Source organism: Diabrotica undecimpunctata, chromosome 2 (assembly GCF_040954645.1).
Source record: "Diabrotica undecimpunctata isolate CICGRU chromosome 2, icDiaUnde3, whole genome shotgun sequence".
Taxonomy (NCBI): Eukaryota; Metazoa; Arthropoda; class Insecta; order Coleoptera; family Chrysomelidae; genus Diabrotica; species Diabrotica undecimpunctata.
The window spans coordinates 156,538,140-156,555,340 of NC_092804.1; the positions used below are offsets into that span (position 1 = coordinate 156,538,140).

General features: G+C 35.9%; 1 protein-coding gene across 3 annotated transcripts in view; it reads left to right on the forward strand.

Annotated features, from left to right (window-relative positions):
- Window positions 1-17,201, forward strand: part of Mekk1 (mitogen-activated protein kinase kinase kinase 4) — an 89,839-nt gene that overhangs the window by 9,637 nt on the left and 63,001 nt on the right. The window contains exon 1 of one of the 3 annotated variants that reach the window (XM_072523839.1): window positions 2,210-2,352. The exons of the other annotated variants lie outside the window; for them this stretch is intronic. The gene's annotated coding sequence lies outside the window, so the exon portion shown is untranslated. Of the gene's footprint in view, window positions 1-2,209; window positions 2,353-17,201 lie in introns of those variants that run through there. 3 annotated transcript variants of the gene reach the window in all.

Sequence of the window (17,201 nt, forward strand, 5' to 3'; positions counted from 1 at the left end):
AGGGTCTTTTCTTCACTAGACGGCATTGGTGGAGTTCCAGCGTTCATAATTAAAGCTTTTTTTTAAGTTAGGAGCCCATTTTCTGCGATGAATACAGTTTTCTTTAACAGAGTTGTTGCATCTCACCAACACTTTATATACATCATATATATATATATATATATATATATATATATATATATATATATATATATATATATAAGAAATACTGGATATTATTGACTGTCGATATAAACAAACACAGTTTATTAGGGCAGCAGTCTACTGACTGCAGCCCTAATAAACTGTGTTGTTTGTATATATATATATATATATATATATATATATATATATATATATACAGTGTGTCCGTAAACCTAAATGAAAAGCCTTTTAAAAAAAATCTAAAACACGTCGATTTTTAAATTTATTGTTCTACATTTTACAATAAAATTTTATTATACAAGGTGATACACATTATAGTGATGACGTCATCGGCTCTTTTTTAAATGTAACACCCTGTATTTTAGGACATTTTTAGATCGATAAAAATGAGCTGATTCCAAAAAAGTATAATCCTGGGGACTAACGGATATAATTTGAAAGCTGATTTAAGCTGAAATTTATTCGAGCTGATTTTAAGACGCCGGCTAAGTACAACAATTAAAAGAGTGCTTGAAGCTCGCACATGTCCGTAGCTAATTATCCTCTTTCACGAGGATAATTAGCTGCAGTTGAAGCACTATTCAGATTTGTATATTCGACAATAATTTTTAACATAACTGTATTAAAAAAGTATTTCCAGATTTCAAGTGGATCTTTCAATATTTTAGTTGAAGTTTTCGGACCAGCTAAATGTTCCAATAAATTTACAGGTCTGGCTTTAACAATCTTTGATGGTGCGACTTTTTTTCACTTAGTAGATTTGTTTTTGACAATAAAAAATGCTTCTGTGACAGGAGATGCTTCCATTTCAATATCCGAAATATCTTGTTCGCTCTCTGAATTATCACTTCTTTCTTCTACATAACCTTCTTCTTAGTGATCATCATCATCATAGAAAGGTTCTTCTTCCTCATCATCTAATAATGCTTCCTTCATAAACTTTTGAAGGCGGTTCTGCTCTGATTCGTAAGGCGCCATCTGGAAAAAATAAACTTGTCAAAAATTGCGTTGCCTTCTAAAATTATTTGCAAAGGTTATTTGTTTATAAAAAGAATTGAAGTTGAAAAAAATATGATCTTACCTTTTGTTAACTAAATACTCCAATAAATATAAAACCTATATCAGTTACACCAGTACACGCGCGCGGACTCTCAATCCAAATTTTCTTATAATTTTGAAATAAGTTAACGTACTAACTTCTCAGTCTAGACTAGACTACATTAAATTGTAACATAAAGCAGCCGACTGGATGAAGAATGAAGACTTACAAAGCGGCTACAGAAAATAGTGGGAGGTATGCGAGAAATTCTATATTTCAGTCAAGTCAGTCAACTGTCAGTCCGTGCGCGTATAGAGTAAGGTTAAATAAAACAGAAACCATGCGCATAGGAGGGATCGCATCAGACTTTGTGAAAATTATAAATATCTGAGCTTATATACTACTAATGTTACAATGGGCCACACAATATGAGAAAGAAACATACAGCGTAGGAGAACAATATGATTACTAAATTGAGTTCTTTGGGATCAGACGATATCGAAAACCAATAAACAAAAAATATATATAACACCAGAATTCGGGACATTATAACTGTAGACGACATTAGGACAAAACAACTGATATGTTACGGCCATCTACAGAGGATGACAGAAGATAGACTATCAAAGTAACTGTTAAATTGGATACCGCCGGGACGCACAAATCGTGGAAGACGTTTTGAACTTGAAGTTTGTTGTAGTGGTCATAATATTTTTTATAAAACTGGTTAAGAACTGGTGTCAAACTGAGACAAGAAGTTATCGATATTTATAATTTTTTCTGCTTAGAACGTTGTAATCTCGTGACATAAAAATTTTGCTATCATACATTTCCAAATTTGGTATAGTTTGTATTTCATGAAATTAATTTTTATGAAGTATCTGGTGACTGTATCGCCCATTAAAAAACACTGATATATTTTCATAATTACTATATTTCCTGATATATGTTCTAGGAACAATTAAAGCTAGTCTCGTTTTCAATTCATGTTGCTCTAGAACTAGCTGTGGTAATTCGGAAATCTTAATTGAAGTTGATCGCATTAAATAGTCATAAGAAAAACTAGATTGAAAAGTGAGTGTCAATTAAAACTAATTAAAAGAAATCTTTTCCCACATTTTTAACATTCCTAGTTTGGTGCAAGATTCAACATAATTCCCGTATCCGAGGTAAAGCATTATATTTTATGGGGTATTATATTTTACTTGGAAGTAGAATCGTGGTTAGCATTCGTCTAGAAGATTAATTTTGTTACTGTTTTGGTAGTTTTTGACAGGTCCACAGTGTTGGCACAACTAATATTACAGCCTTGTTTACGGGGGCCATGCCTATACTAATTACATTTTTTTATTTGGTTTTCTATTATCGTATAATCGGTTAGCATTACATTGTATCGTACTAAATCAATATTAACGCAATGTTTTCTATCTTTTTATTGTTATTAGAAATGTCAACGCACTCTTTTATTTTTGTTATTTATTTGTTTCGTCTGAAACAGTATTTGTTAAGTATGCGTGATTATCAGCAAATCACCAGTGTTAATAAATCTTCCAAAATTTGGAAAAACAACTAATTCAATAAATAGAATAAGATAAAAATTAAGAGATATTTAATTTTACCAAAATGAAAATTACTCCTTTTTTAAAAATGGAGAAAATGGCGTTTGGTAAACTTTGATCGGATTGTTAGGACCGGAGGTTATAACAATTTCTATGAGTATAATTCAGCTTTCATAATGTGCGATTAACTTAAAAAAAATTACCCTTAAAGGTAATTGTTTCAGCAATAAAGAAAACTTTGCAAAATTACTTTTTCTTTATTAATAAACAACTATTGAAGTTATAAAATTAAAAATTTCTCTAAAAAGTTGCGAATTAATTTGTTTATAAGAGACTTAAACAAAATTTAGCTATATACTTTGTCTTATTGAGGTTATAGTACAACTCAAAATGAACATTTTAAGCTTTGGTAAATGTTTCTATGTTAATTTTTGACCAAGATATGGAACTTTTATTAACGTACTCTGATGCGCACGGCCAGTTCGCAACAAATGCGGTCGCGTGTAAACCGGACGCGTAAATCGATTTTCAATATCTCGGAAAAAAATTAACATACAAACCAAAGCTTAAAATGTTTGTTATGAATTGTTCAATACGTTCCATTAACCAAACTGCCTACGTTTTCGGCTTAATTTTGTTTAAAACTCTTCTAATCTAATTTCGAATTTCAAAGACCCTCTATTTACTGTTGCCAAATTTAAATGTGGTGGATTCAAGTGTTACTTGATGGAAATTCATTTTATATAACAATAAAACACTGAAAATTTTGTTTTCAAAACTTTTACAAAATTTATTATAATATCTTATCACTACAGCTGTTTCGGCAGCTTAAGTGATCTATTTTTGGTATGTGTTTACACTATATAATCTTTAACTAAATAGGTTGAGGAGGGGAGATCTGTTTCTCTCAAGTTGGTCATTCAGAATTATATCTGTATCTATAATCTCTTTTAATTTGTTAATTTCCATAGATTCTTATAAACATAGCTTAAGGCCTTTATTTTGGATGTGAAGAATTTGTTTTTCCATTACTGAAAGCCCTTTTGTGTTCTACTATACGTTTGTTAAAAGTTCTACCAGTTTGACCGATGTAAGTTTTTGGGCAGTCGCCACATTTAAGTTTGTATACACAACGGTGTAAGTGCTTTTTCTTTTGGCTCTTGTTGTTTTTAATATATTTGCCCAAGTTGTTGTTTCTTCTAAAAGCTGGTGTTATTCCATTTTTTTAAAGGTTTGGCTATTTTTGTTGATATCTGGCCTGTATATAGTTGTGGTAATCTGAAAACTGCATGTAGCACTCATAATTAGTACGAAAAGAACAATATGAGTTTGTTCTGCTAACAGAGAGAGACCGAATATATGTAGTATGAAGGTACTGGGTTTTTTCTCTGGTGTTGAAAATACTAATTTCAGGGCTTTTAGGAAAATTCTGGACAAATCTTTCTGGAAATTTCAATGTTATGGCCCCCTGTTAAGAGGGCCATGCGATAAGTCATGATTCCTTATTTATTCACTGACAAATTTTGGAATACTGTATTCGGCACCGAAATACCTTAATAATCATGTCCCACATACGATCTATTTAAGTTTAAAGGTTTGTGATACTGGAAGGGAGTTCATTGAAAAATGACACATTTCTATATATATATATATATATATATATATATATATATATATATATATATATGTATATATATATATATATATATATATATATATATATATATATATATATATATATATATTTAGGGATTCTACAGTATTCACTGCCTTCCCTCGCTCAACCGTTTCCATCTCTCTCTGTTGTTCCATTCTCCATCGTTTAGTCCTCTCTTACTCATGGCGTCGTCTACTTCGTTCCTCCAGGATTTTCGGGGTCGTCCTCTTTTCCTCCTTCCTATGGGGCTCCATTCGGTTATTCTCTTTATCCATCTGCTGTCGCTAGTTCTTCTTACATGTTTATACCACTTTAGTCTTTTTTGTTCTATATATGTTAGTATGTCTGTTTCTATTGATGTTCTTTGCTTTATTTCGTCATTACTTCTCCTATCCATTCTTGTTCCTCTGCAGCATCTTCGCAGGCATTCCATCTCTGTTGCTACTATCTTACTGCTGTTTTTCTTGTTTATGATCCAATTTTCAGCCCCATATGTCATAATACTTCGCACTAATGTTTTATAAATCTGCGTTTTTGTCTTCATATTTAGGTGTCTATCCCACCATACTGAGTTAAGTTGTCGGATTGCTGTTCTTGTTTGTCCTAATCTTTGTGTAATTTCTTCCTCTGTTGTTGCCTTTTTCGTGATTATAAACCCCAGGTATTTGAATTTATCATTTCCTTTGATTGTTACGTTGTCATCAATCTGTAGATCTTCTATGTCTTCTTCACTTGTAGATAGGTACTCTGTTTTCGCGAGGTTAATATCTAGGCCAGCCTTGGTATATTCTTCTTGTAGTTTCTTCATCATGTAGCTGAGGTCGTCTTGGTCTTGTGCAATCACTACTTGATCGTCTGCAAAACTTAATGTATATAGGTATTCGTTCCGTACCGGTACTCCCATGCCTTCGCATTTTCTTTTCCATGTAGTCAAGGCTTTCTCTAAGTATATTTTGAATAGGGTTGGAGATGTGGAACAACCCTGCAGGAGCCCTTTTGTTGTGGTGAAGTCTCCTATGATTCTTGTTCCCATTTTAATGGACACTTTATTTTCTTTATACAGAGCTTTTGTAGCTTCTATAAGTTCCGTCTGTATTTCTAATTTGTACATTGCCTCCCATAGTTCTGACCTTGGTACAGAGTCATACGCCTTTCTCAGGTCCACAAATGCCAAGTGTATATCTCTATTTTTTGCTTTTTTCTTTTCCAACAGTTGTTCCAGTGTGTATATGTGGTCTATGCATGATCTTCCTGCCGTAAAGCCTGCCTGATCCTCTCCGATTTTGCCTTTTATCGCTTGCTCTATCTTTTCTCGCAGTATCTTCCCATATAATCTTCCTATTGATGATATTACGCTTATTCCTCTGTAGTTTTCGCATCGTTTTCTATCTCCTTTCTTAAATATAGATGTCATATATGCCGCCGTCCATTCCTTTGGGAGCTGTTCTCCATTTATGGCTTTCTGAAATATCCATTGTATTGTTACGATAAATATACTGGCCTAACTTTTATGACTAATTATTCTGTTTTATTGTAGAAATTTCGGTGGAAGTCTAGATTCAAATTATGGTGAATTCTCCAACTTGATGTTCTCGACTATTCCAGTATATCAGGATTTCGTATATAAATACAACATTTTTATATGGAGAGACAGTTAATACTCAAGACCCGCGCTCGCGAATTTGTAACGTACGGATATAATAAATTATTGTCAGATAAGTTAATATAAATAAAGAAATAAATTAAATCCATAAGTGTTATAAATATTGAACCTTTTAATAAATTCACAACAAATGGTGTCAGAGTGAGATCGAACATAAATTAGACTTATAATAATAATACAAGTGAATACGTAAAATAAATTGTGAAAATGGCTACGATTTATGAGCTCACAGTGACGAATTTAAGAAGACATCTCGAAGACAGAGAATTAGCTTCTACCGGAAAAAAGGCTGAGTTAGTCCAACGACTAAAGAACGCTTTGCTAGAAGAAGGTCTAGATCCAGAGACTTATATATTTGAAGATGCTGTCATCTCGTCGATTTCGAAATTGGAGAACAAAGTTTCTGACGATATTTCGAAAGTTTCTTCTGATGTAGCCAAAGTTTCCGGTGATATTGCATCATTAGAGAACAAAGTTTCTGGCGATATTTCGAAAGTTTCCGGCGACATCGCTTCTTTAGAAAGCAAAGTTTCTAACGAGATTTCTTCCCTGGAAAGCAAAGTTTCTGCTAACATCTCTTCAGAAATCTCTAAAGTCACTTCTGAGATGTCTGCCCTGGACGATAGAATATCTTCGTTAAAAAACCAAGTTGCTGCCGATAAGTTGGCCTTCGAAGAAAAGATTAAAGAGATGGAAAGGAAGATGGAAGAAACAGGGACAGCAGAGAGAGGTAACAATCCGATTACAGTGGAGATAAAAGAAGACGAGACGAAATTTAAGTTGGAGACACGGCCGAAATTTGAAGGAAGTGGAGGTTCTATTCATGTTAAAGTCCCAACTTTCGACGGAAAATCATCATGGAACAACTACATGAAACAGTTCGAATCAGCCGCAAGAGCAAATGGATGGTCTGAAAAAGAAAAGGCTGTAAACCTGACTATCGCTCTTCGAGGAGATGCCTTAGATGTGCTTCAGACCATAGCCGTAGAGGAGACCGATGATTTCGAACAACTGAAGAAGAGGTTAAATATGCGATATGGCCACGAACATTTGGAGCATGTATATCAGTCGCAGCTTAAAAATCGTAGACAGAAGAAAGATGAGGCTCTTCAAGAATATGAGGTAGATATTGCCAGATTAGTACGATATGCTTATCCAACAGCTCCCGAAGACATGATGGAAAAATTGGCCGTTCAAACGTTTATTGATGGTCTTCGTGATCATGAAATGCAGAGAACACTACGATTAGCTCGTCACAAGACGCTGGTTGATGTCTTATCCGCCGCCCTCGAATATGAGTCAGCTACGCAGGCCTCTGGAGGGTACAGTAAAGTTAGGACTGTAAAAGAGGAAGGAGAGGAAGATAAACTTGACCAGCTCGTTAATATGATGAAAAGCATGACATACAAGAAAACGAAGACCATCAGATGCTGGAATTGTGGCGAAATAGGACACGTACGAAGCTCCTGTAAGCACCCTAGGTACGACGCAAATCAAGAAACTCACCATCAGGAAAACTAGAACGGGTCAGCCTTAGGGGGGCAGCTTCGACCCAGAACTTTTCCAAAGACCCTCTCATACTAATAGCTTCTTTGAAATGTCGTGAAGATAGTGTATATGTAGATGGAGACATAAATGGTAAAAAGCATACGTTGTTGGTGGATACCGGAGCGACCAGAACCATTATACGCCCGACAGTTATAAACAGCCGAAAGAAACTGTTACCAACGAGGTTACGACTTCGGACCGCTACAGGTGAAAATGCCAACATTCATGGAGAAATCCAGGTACAATTGGGAATTGGGGCAGAAAAGTTTGTCCATACTGTTATAGTTGCTGACATCGAAGAGGATGTTATATTAGGAATGGACGTAATGAATATGCATGGATTCCAATTGGATTTTAAGAATAAGGTAATCAAAGTTGGCAACGAGGAGGTATTTCTCCATCCACATAATGACAACACTGTGCAAGCAGCCATTACAGAAGATACAGTCGTGCCTGCGAGAAGCGAAACGATCATAGTAGCGCGACTACAGGGAATTGTAGACGAAGGGAGACCTGTTATGATGGAGCCTTGGAACCACGACGATGAGGTTGGCCGTGGAATCATAATTGGAAAGGAATTGGTGACTTCGGCTAAAGAAATTCCTGTGAGACTTATCAATGTCAACGACTACCCAGTGACCATAAAGAAAGAGACAAAAGTAGGAACTTGTGTACCTGTGACATCCATAATCCGTCAGGCGACAACATCTGATAATTCCAACGACAAATTCGACCAAATGGTTGCAGTTGCAGGACAGTCTCTAAATCAGATGGAGAAAAGGAAATTAAGGGAATTTCTGCGGCAGTATCGTGATATTTTCGTACCGAAAGGAGGAAAGACGGGAAGAACTACCGTTGTTAAGCATAAAATTGATACTGGTAATGCTAAGCCAATTCGTCAAACAGCTCGACGATTACCACAGGCGAAGAGAGAGGAAGCTGAAACGATTGTTCAGGAAATGAAGAAAGACGGGGTGATAGAACCTTCTACGAGCCCATGGGTCTCTCCGGTAGTCCTGGTTAAGAAGAAAGACGGAACGACGAGGTTCTGTGTGGATTACCGTTTGCTGAACAACGTTACCAAGAAAGATAGTTATCCTCTGCCTCGGATCGATGACACATTGGACACATTGGCTGGAAGTAAATTGTTTTCTACTTTAGATTTGAAGTCTGGATACTGGCAGGTAGAAATGGACCCAGTCGATAAAGAAAAGACAGCCTTCACCACAGGATCTGGATTGTGGCAATTCAACGTTATGCCATTTGGACTTTGTAATGCTCCTGCGACATTTGAGAGGCTTATGGAAAATGTGTTGAGAGGGTTATCTTGGAAAACATGCCTGGTTTATTTGGATGACATAATCGTCTTGGGGGAGACATTCGAAGATCATTTGAGGAATTTAGAAAACGTTTTTAATCGACTTAAAGCTGCCCAATTGATGCTAAACCCCAAGAAGTGCCAGCTATTTCAAGGTAAAGTCAATTATCTGGGTCATATAGTCAGTAAAGAAGGAGTGGCCGTGGATAAAGGAAAAATCGATTCCATTAAGGAATGGCCAAAACCAACTGACAAACATCAAGTGAGAAGTTTTCTTGGACTATGTACTTACTACCGGAAGTTTATTAAGAAGTTTGCAGATATCGCTAAGCCATTAACGCGACTTACAGAGGAAGCAAGAGAATACCGCTGGGATATAGACTGCCAAAATGCCTTTGAAACGTTGAAAAAGCATTTAATAACAGCACCAATTTTGGGGTATCCACTGCCAGAAGGAGAGTTCATCTTAGATACGGATGCAAGTAATGTGGGAATTGGAGGAGTGCTGTCTCAGATTCAAGGAGGACAGGAACGAGTCCTCGGATATTTTAGTAAAGTTCTTTCAAAACCTGAGCGGAATTATTGCGTCACGAGAAGAGAACTTCTAGCAGTAGTTAAATCAGTAGAGCACTTCTATCAATACCTCTATGGAAGGAAGTTTTTAATCCGAACCGACCATGCCGCCCTTAAGTGGTTGATGCAGTTTAAGAATCCAGAGGGTCAGGTAGCCAGGTGGATCGAACGACTCCAAGAATACGATTTTAAGATTGAGCACCGAGCCGGAGTTAGCCACAGAAATGCTGATTCTCTTTCCAGAAGGCCATGCCCCGCAGAGTGTTCCCACTGCAACAAAACGGAATCCAAGGAAGCAGCAGTGCTAAGAACGACGATTGTCAACGACGACTGGACGCCTACTAAGATAAGGGAAGAACAAGAGAGAGATCCAGTTATACAGAAAATCCGAAAATGGAAAGAGGAAAACCGTCGACCACCTTGGCAGGAAATATCAAACCTATGCTCAGTAGTTAAGACGTATTGGGCCCAGTGGGACTCATTTATCATCGAAGATGGCTTGCTCAAACGAGTCCTGGAAAATGATGACGGTTCAGAGAAAAGAAGACAGTTGGTGATCCCAAAGAGCAGAATAGCCGAAGTACTTCGTCAGTTACACGACAGTCCATCGGGAGGGCATTTTGGTGTAAGGAAAACCCTTCAGCGAATTCGGGAACGGTTTTATTGGATGAACAGTTCCGACGACGTAAAAGACTGGTGTAAGAAATGTACTATTTGTGCTACGAGTAACGGGCCTCACCGGAAAAGGAGAGCTCCTATGAGACAATATAATGTTGGAAGCCCGTTTGAAAGAATAGCTTTGGACATTGCAGGGCCATTTCCAGAAAGTGAAAATGGGGGCAAGTACATGTTGGTAGTAATGGATTACTTCACTAAGTGGGTCGAGATTTATGCACTTCCAGACCAGAAGGCCGCCACCGTTGCAGATAAGTTGATCCAAGAATATATCAGCCGATTTGGAGTGCCTTTGGAGATCCATAGTGACCAAGGCAGGAACTTTGAAAGTGATCTATTCCAAGGAATATGTGATAGACTAGGCATGAAGAAAACAAGAACTACCGCGTATCATCCGCAATCGGATGGTATGGTAGAACGAATGAATAGGACAGTTGGCAAGTATTTGACAAAGATGGTGTCCGATCATCAGCGAGACTGGGACCAATACCTTCCGTTCTTCACAATGGCCTACAGATCTGCTGTTAACGAATCAACGGGCCAGACACCAGCCAGAGTCCTATTCGGACGCGAAATGCGACTACCTTGTGATCTAGAATTTGGGTGTCGACCTGGAGAAGATGTAGCAGGTGAAGATTATGTGATCGAATTACGAAGAAGAATGGACGATGTACATGAGTTGGTCCGTTCCCACCTTCAGATCGCTAGCGACCGAATGAAGAAACGGTACGATACACAAGCCGAAAAGGGTTGCTTTAAGAAGAACGACAAAGTATGGCTGTATAATCCCAAGAAGCGAAAAGGTTGTTCTCCCAAATTGCAGCAGTTTTGGGAAGGTCCATACCTCATCATGGAGAAGATCAACGATGTCATCTACCGAATAAGCAAGATTCCGAGGGGAAAGCCGATGATAGTACATCATAACCGGCTGGCGTCTTTCGAAGGTGACCACGACGTAGATGAAGAAGTGGAAGTAAACCAAGTACACGATGTGTCTGACCTCACGTTTGAGGAATTCATGGGTGCCTATGGAGGTACCGGTAAAGCGAGACATGGTGTTACCACTGAAGAAAAGCAAGATCTACTCGCGCTCCCCGATGACTACTCGCTGGCCCTCACCATCCCGGCCAGTATCAAAGACGCACCAGGGTTGGCATCCGTCTTTCGAAGGAAGTTTGGTCGAGTTGCAGAACTTCAATGCCAGGTGCCAGCTCCCGGTAAAACCTTGAAACTCCAAGATGCATCACGTTACCTTTTCTACCTGGTAACAAAAGACACTGCCCGTGACCAACCTACCTACCGAGATGTATGGGAAGCCTTACTTCAATTGAGAGAGCACGTACTAGAGTCCGACGTGCAAAAGTTAGCCATGCCAAAGTTGGAGTGCCGCCAATTAGATTGGAGGGTTATCCGAAATATGGTGGAGGAGATCTTTAAAGACACCGAAGTCCAGGTGTTAGTCTGTTGCAATCCGCATAGTTACTGGTGCGGAGAGAAAACCGTCCCTTGTCATTTTTATACAACTGGAAGTTGTAAAAGAGGGTCCAGTTGCCGATACCAGCATACAGTTCCGGTTCCAGTCCCGACAAGGTTCCAGGAGGAACCATCTTTTAAGAGGGGGGCAATGTTACGATAAATATACTGGCCTAACTTTTATGACTAATTATTCTGTTTTATTGTAGAAATTTCGGTGGAAGTCTAGATTCAAATTATGGTGAATTCTCCAACTTGATGTTCTCGACTATTCCAGTATATCAGGATTTCGTATATAAATACAACATTTTTATATGGAGAGACAGTTAATACTCAAGACCCGCGCTCGCGAATTTGTAACGTACGGATATAATAAATTATTGTCAGATAAGTTAATATAAATAAAGAAATAAATTAAATCCATAAGTGTTATAAATATTGAACCTTTTAATAAATTCACAACAGTATCATCCGGTGTAATTTTTTTGATCCGTATTTTATAAGCTCAGGTGAGATGCCTCCAGGTCCCGGTGCTTTCTTATTTTTGATTGCTTTTATGGCCGTTTTCATTTCCCTATCTGTTATTTCTATTTCTTGTTGTGGGAATCTGCTTCGTCTTCGCCTGTTTTCTTTTCCAATGAATTGTGGTCTTTGTTCTGTTAATAGTTCCTTGTAGTAGTCCTTCCATTCTTTGTCCTGTATATTTCCCAATTTAATTTTTTCTTTTGAGTTTTGTTTCAATCCTCTCAGTACTTTCCATGACTCCGAAGTTCTTGTACCTCCTATATATGTTTCAATATTTAAGCAGATTCTTTCCCATTCTTCATTCTTTTGCTGTGTTATTTGTTTTTTCACTTCTCTATCTTTTTCTCTATATTCTTTATAAACTTCATCGTTGTTTGTAGTCAGCCATTTTCTGTATAGTTGCTTTTTTTCTTGAATTATTCTTTTTGTTGGTTCATTTATTTCATAATAGTGCTGTTTATTTGTTATATGTTCTTTTTCCCCAAGGGCTTCGAATGCTGCTTGCTTTATACTCGCCTTTATATGCTCGTATATTTCTTCGATGTTGCCGTATATAAATTCTATTAATTTTTGGTCTAGACGTTGTTGGTATAGTTCTCTTATTGATTGTTCTTGGAGTAGTTCACAGTGTGAGTAGTGACACATTTCTATATCGTTAAAAGATGACCCATTTGGAATAAAAATGAACCTGCATCAGAATTTTCATAAAGTTCAACGAGTATTGCCAAATATCAGGGTCGACTCTTTTGAGTGGCCAACCCTGTATAAGATAATGATATATTAAATTTATCGTACAGTAAACTTAGTGTTTTACGACTAGTTTTTATGGAAATTTTTATGAAATGAATACGGCCATTCTCTTATGTTTATTTTTCTTGCAATTTTGCTTGGGGTATACTTAGCTTAAAAAAATTATTATCAAAGATACGACATTTATACATGTATATTAATTCCAGAATGAACTGCAGTTTTTCGTTTTAAATAACTGTAGAATTAATAAAATATAAATCATATTTTATATTTACTGGTACAAACTGCTTAAATTATACCAGTCTTGTTGCACGTGTTAATCTGTTTTTGGATGATAAATAAAATTTATTTATTTTGTAATTAGTGGTATAGTCGTTTGGAAAATTAATTATTAATGGAAGCGTTTGGTGTAATCATCAAATCTTGGCATATTTTAATAATATCAAGAAAACTCAATTAAGAATTTAGTTATGTAATTTCAACAAATTAATGGCCCTTTATTTCTTTAATTTATGAAGTTTTGTTTATGTCAGCTGTTGAAGATAGCAGAATGAAATGCCTAAGGAATGAGTTCACACGTTCAAAATCAAAACATTTATCACTAATAACAATACGGATATTTTACTGGATATGGATACAAAATATAATATCTATCAGACTTACCACAATAATTAGAGTACGTAACACTATAAAACATTATAATCTGGAAGGTTATAATAAGAAACATATTATACAAGCCACCTCAGTAGCACTGCAAAGTAATATAGGCACACTAGTAAATAAAAGAAACTATAATAAAGCCACACCAGAACTAAAACCACTTTTACTCACGACATATTATTCTCTCTAGCATGGAAAATTCAAGCAGCCTCCACAAAAAATACCCCCGATAAGAGACAACTCCGGATTCTGGACTAAAAATAATAGGGAAAAGGCAAAAAATACATTTTAGCAATATTTAAAAAATGTTTTAAACCCTACGGTTACGTACAAACATAATATAACGAAATACAAAGATTCCTCGAAAACCTTATCAGATGGATCTGCCCATTCGAAAATTTACTTGTATAGAAAATGGGGTTAAAAAGAAGAAAACTCAATGAAGAATTCATTTATGTAATTTCAATAAGAAACAATCTAATATATCTTTATTTCTTTATTTTGTGAAGTTTTGTTTGTATAGAGTTTTTGGAAACATCTGTAAAACATTAAATTCTCTTTAAACAATATTTACAATTGCATACTCATAAACAATGTACAACAAAACTGTTGTAAATTGCTGTTAAGGATGTATCGGATTGGGTACCTGGCCAATCCGACCAGATCCGGAATTCCTACCGCTAACCGGACCGGACTCCGGAATTCCGGCCGGATCAGGACTTTCCTATACGGTATTATGGAAAAATTATTATCTGTATAAGTATTTGAAAGCTGAAAAGCTTTGAAAGAAGCGGCATCTATTTCTTTAAGATCAGATATTTGGATATGCTTAAATACGAATGCAAGTTTTATTAGACCACTAGTTTTAAGAAATGTGGGAAAAACGCAATATTATTTTGCATTGCGATAAATATACAGGAAGTCTTACCGGACTTGCAATAGCTGACAAAATTGCAACCTTGACAAACACATGGGCAAGTGAAGAAAAAAAAAATTCATTTATTATTAAGGGATAGCGGACAAAATATGGTAAAAGTCTCTAAAGATACAGTTAGGGGTGTTTATTACATAAACTCCAATTAATAAATAATCAATGACATTATAAATTCTCAAAGAACCCTATCAAATACGATAGTACTGCCCGAAAAATACAAGAGTTTAATATGGACCAGAAAAAAATTATTCAAGATGTACAAACACGGTGTAACTCCAGTTTCTACATGTTGATTCATTTGAGACGACTTTGTGCAACTATGTATGTATTTATCTTACTGAAAATAGTAGAATAAATAATTTAAGCAGTACTCATTGGGACCTGTTATAATCTGTCCTTGAATTACTGATAATGAAACTCATGAGCAGCACGGAATCAGTTATTTCAGAAGTATGTAATTCCAATAATTGGCGTCCTAGGACAATTTGGGACGAAATTAGTCTTTTTTTTTAAATAATTCACAGCAGCTTTTTTATAACAATTAAGAAATCTAATTAGGTCATTTGAAAGAAAATACTTTAACAATTTAATGTACCAAATTCGAAAAAGATTGCCATTGCCAAATTTAGTTCTCAAACTCAGCGGGCTTTGAAACTCTTGGGAGTGATCCAGGGAGAAAGGGCTGTTAACTGTTTCTCTGGTTCTTGTTTATTGATTTCGACTTTCTTTTTTCACCAATCGGCAGAAGAAGTATCGGACGACCGCTCAAAAGATGGAGTGGCGGGCGTGCATGATTTGGACGCTAAATTTAAAATTCGACACTGAAAAATAAAATTACCTGCTTCTGCATACATGATTTGGACGCTGGGTGTAATTGAAATGTAAATGGAAAGTCAGGTAATAAAATTCTAGAGATTAAGCTTGATAAGGTTTATTTGTCACTTTGAAATAAATACGACATACATTTTACAAAATGGAATCGATCGATACAGTTAGTTTGATACTCATGTATCCTATTTCTAACGAACATAATTTTTTTTCTACTCTTTGGATCTTTAAGTCTATTACTTTCACTATTACAGACACTATTAATTTTAATGTAAGTTTCAGTTTGAAATTTTTTTAAAACATCCATAAAATGAAAAATATTTGGATGAGCATGGTAAAAATTATCATTAAAACGCGAGTGGAACGATTCACAAGCATTAGTTGTTAATTGTAAACTCTCACTCATCGCAGCCCACATCTCCGACGGAAATGTTGCGTGGTCGCCAATGTAGTTGTCCAATAAGTAGTCGGAAAACTTTTTAATTTTTGAATCCTTTGGTTGAATAGCCATAAAATCATATATGAAAGATTCTTCGACTTCTGAGGGAGGTAAAAATGGCAGCCCAAAAATATATTTCAGCCATTTAGATATTTCACTGTCTGCCAATTTATATTCCCGAATTAAGCCACAACCACCGATATTACGATACCAAGCTTGCATAAGATGAAAACGGCACCCTTTAATGTGCACATTTGGAAATTCAAAACGCGCAGCATTGTGGATAGCAATTTCAAAATCGGAGAAAATGATTTTTGAATTGAATTTTAGACCAATTACTTCACATTTGCGTTTGAAAACATTAAATAGTTTTATATAGGTTTGTTCCGATTTGTCGGGAAGTAAACAATAACACAATGGTATATAATGTCCATTGATAAATACATGTATGGTAAAAAATTGCTTGAAATATTGAGCACAGTAACTAAATGTCCATATAAATCGTTTCACTGCCGCACAGAAAACGCATGTTAGTGTTACACGAGAAGATGATAATGTTAGAACTTAGTTCAACCGCAAATATAAAATTCTCGTCTTTAAGTATTTTGATATTCATAATATTTACCGCAGCAATAGTTTCTTCTTTACTTTTGGGCAGTTTCGGTTGAGCCATTCGCCGTTCACTGTATATTTGATTTCGTATTAAATTAACGTCTTTAACAGACATGTGGCTCAAGCAATCTACATTTTCTTTCAACGCACTATGTAAGGATCGGATTCGGATCACTAACTTTTCTGGCCCTTTCGTGAATATCTTCGCTTTACACGACCGTTTTACGCACCTCCAATACGTTTCTCCCGATTTTAGTACTTTATCTTGAGAAAAAGTAAAACTGTCCACTTTGAGCAAAATTTTACCACGATTACTTACTAACGTTGAAATTTCCATGTTCACTTTTCACTATTCTCTGACAAACTAATAACTAGTAACTAAGTAAATTTCAATGACCATCATTAAACCCTAATTATATCTAATATCTGGTACCTGCGATAATCCTTCCGGCAGCGCCCAAAACAAGGGTACTTTTAAGACCCTCAGGTACTTCCGCGTCGAAAACATGCCCGCCCGGAGTGGCAACCTTCCATAGAGGTATTAATCCGCCAATGAACAAGCAGAATTGCTTATAAAGAAGAAGAAGAACAGTTTCTTTTTTTAATTCGTATGTACTTTTTGCGTACATTACGAATATGCATTATTTAAATAATTAAACTCTTAAATAAACCATCTAACTTTTTAAACAATTGCTTTTATAAATTTTTTATTTTGTTTTAGTAATATTTGACGTAATTTTTATTGTTAAACATAAATATATATGATTAATATACGTACACTTCTTCAATAAACTTCGTAAATAA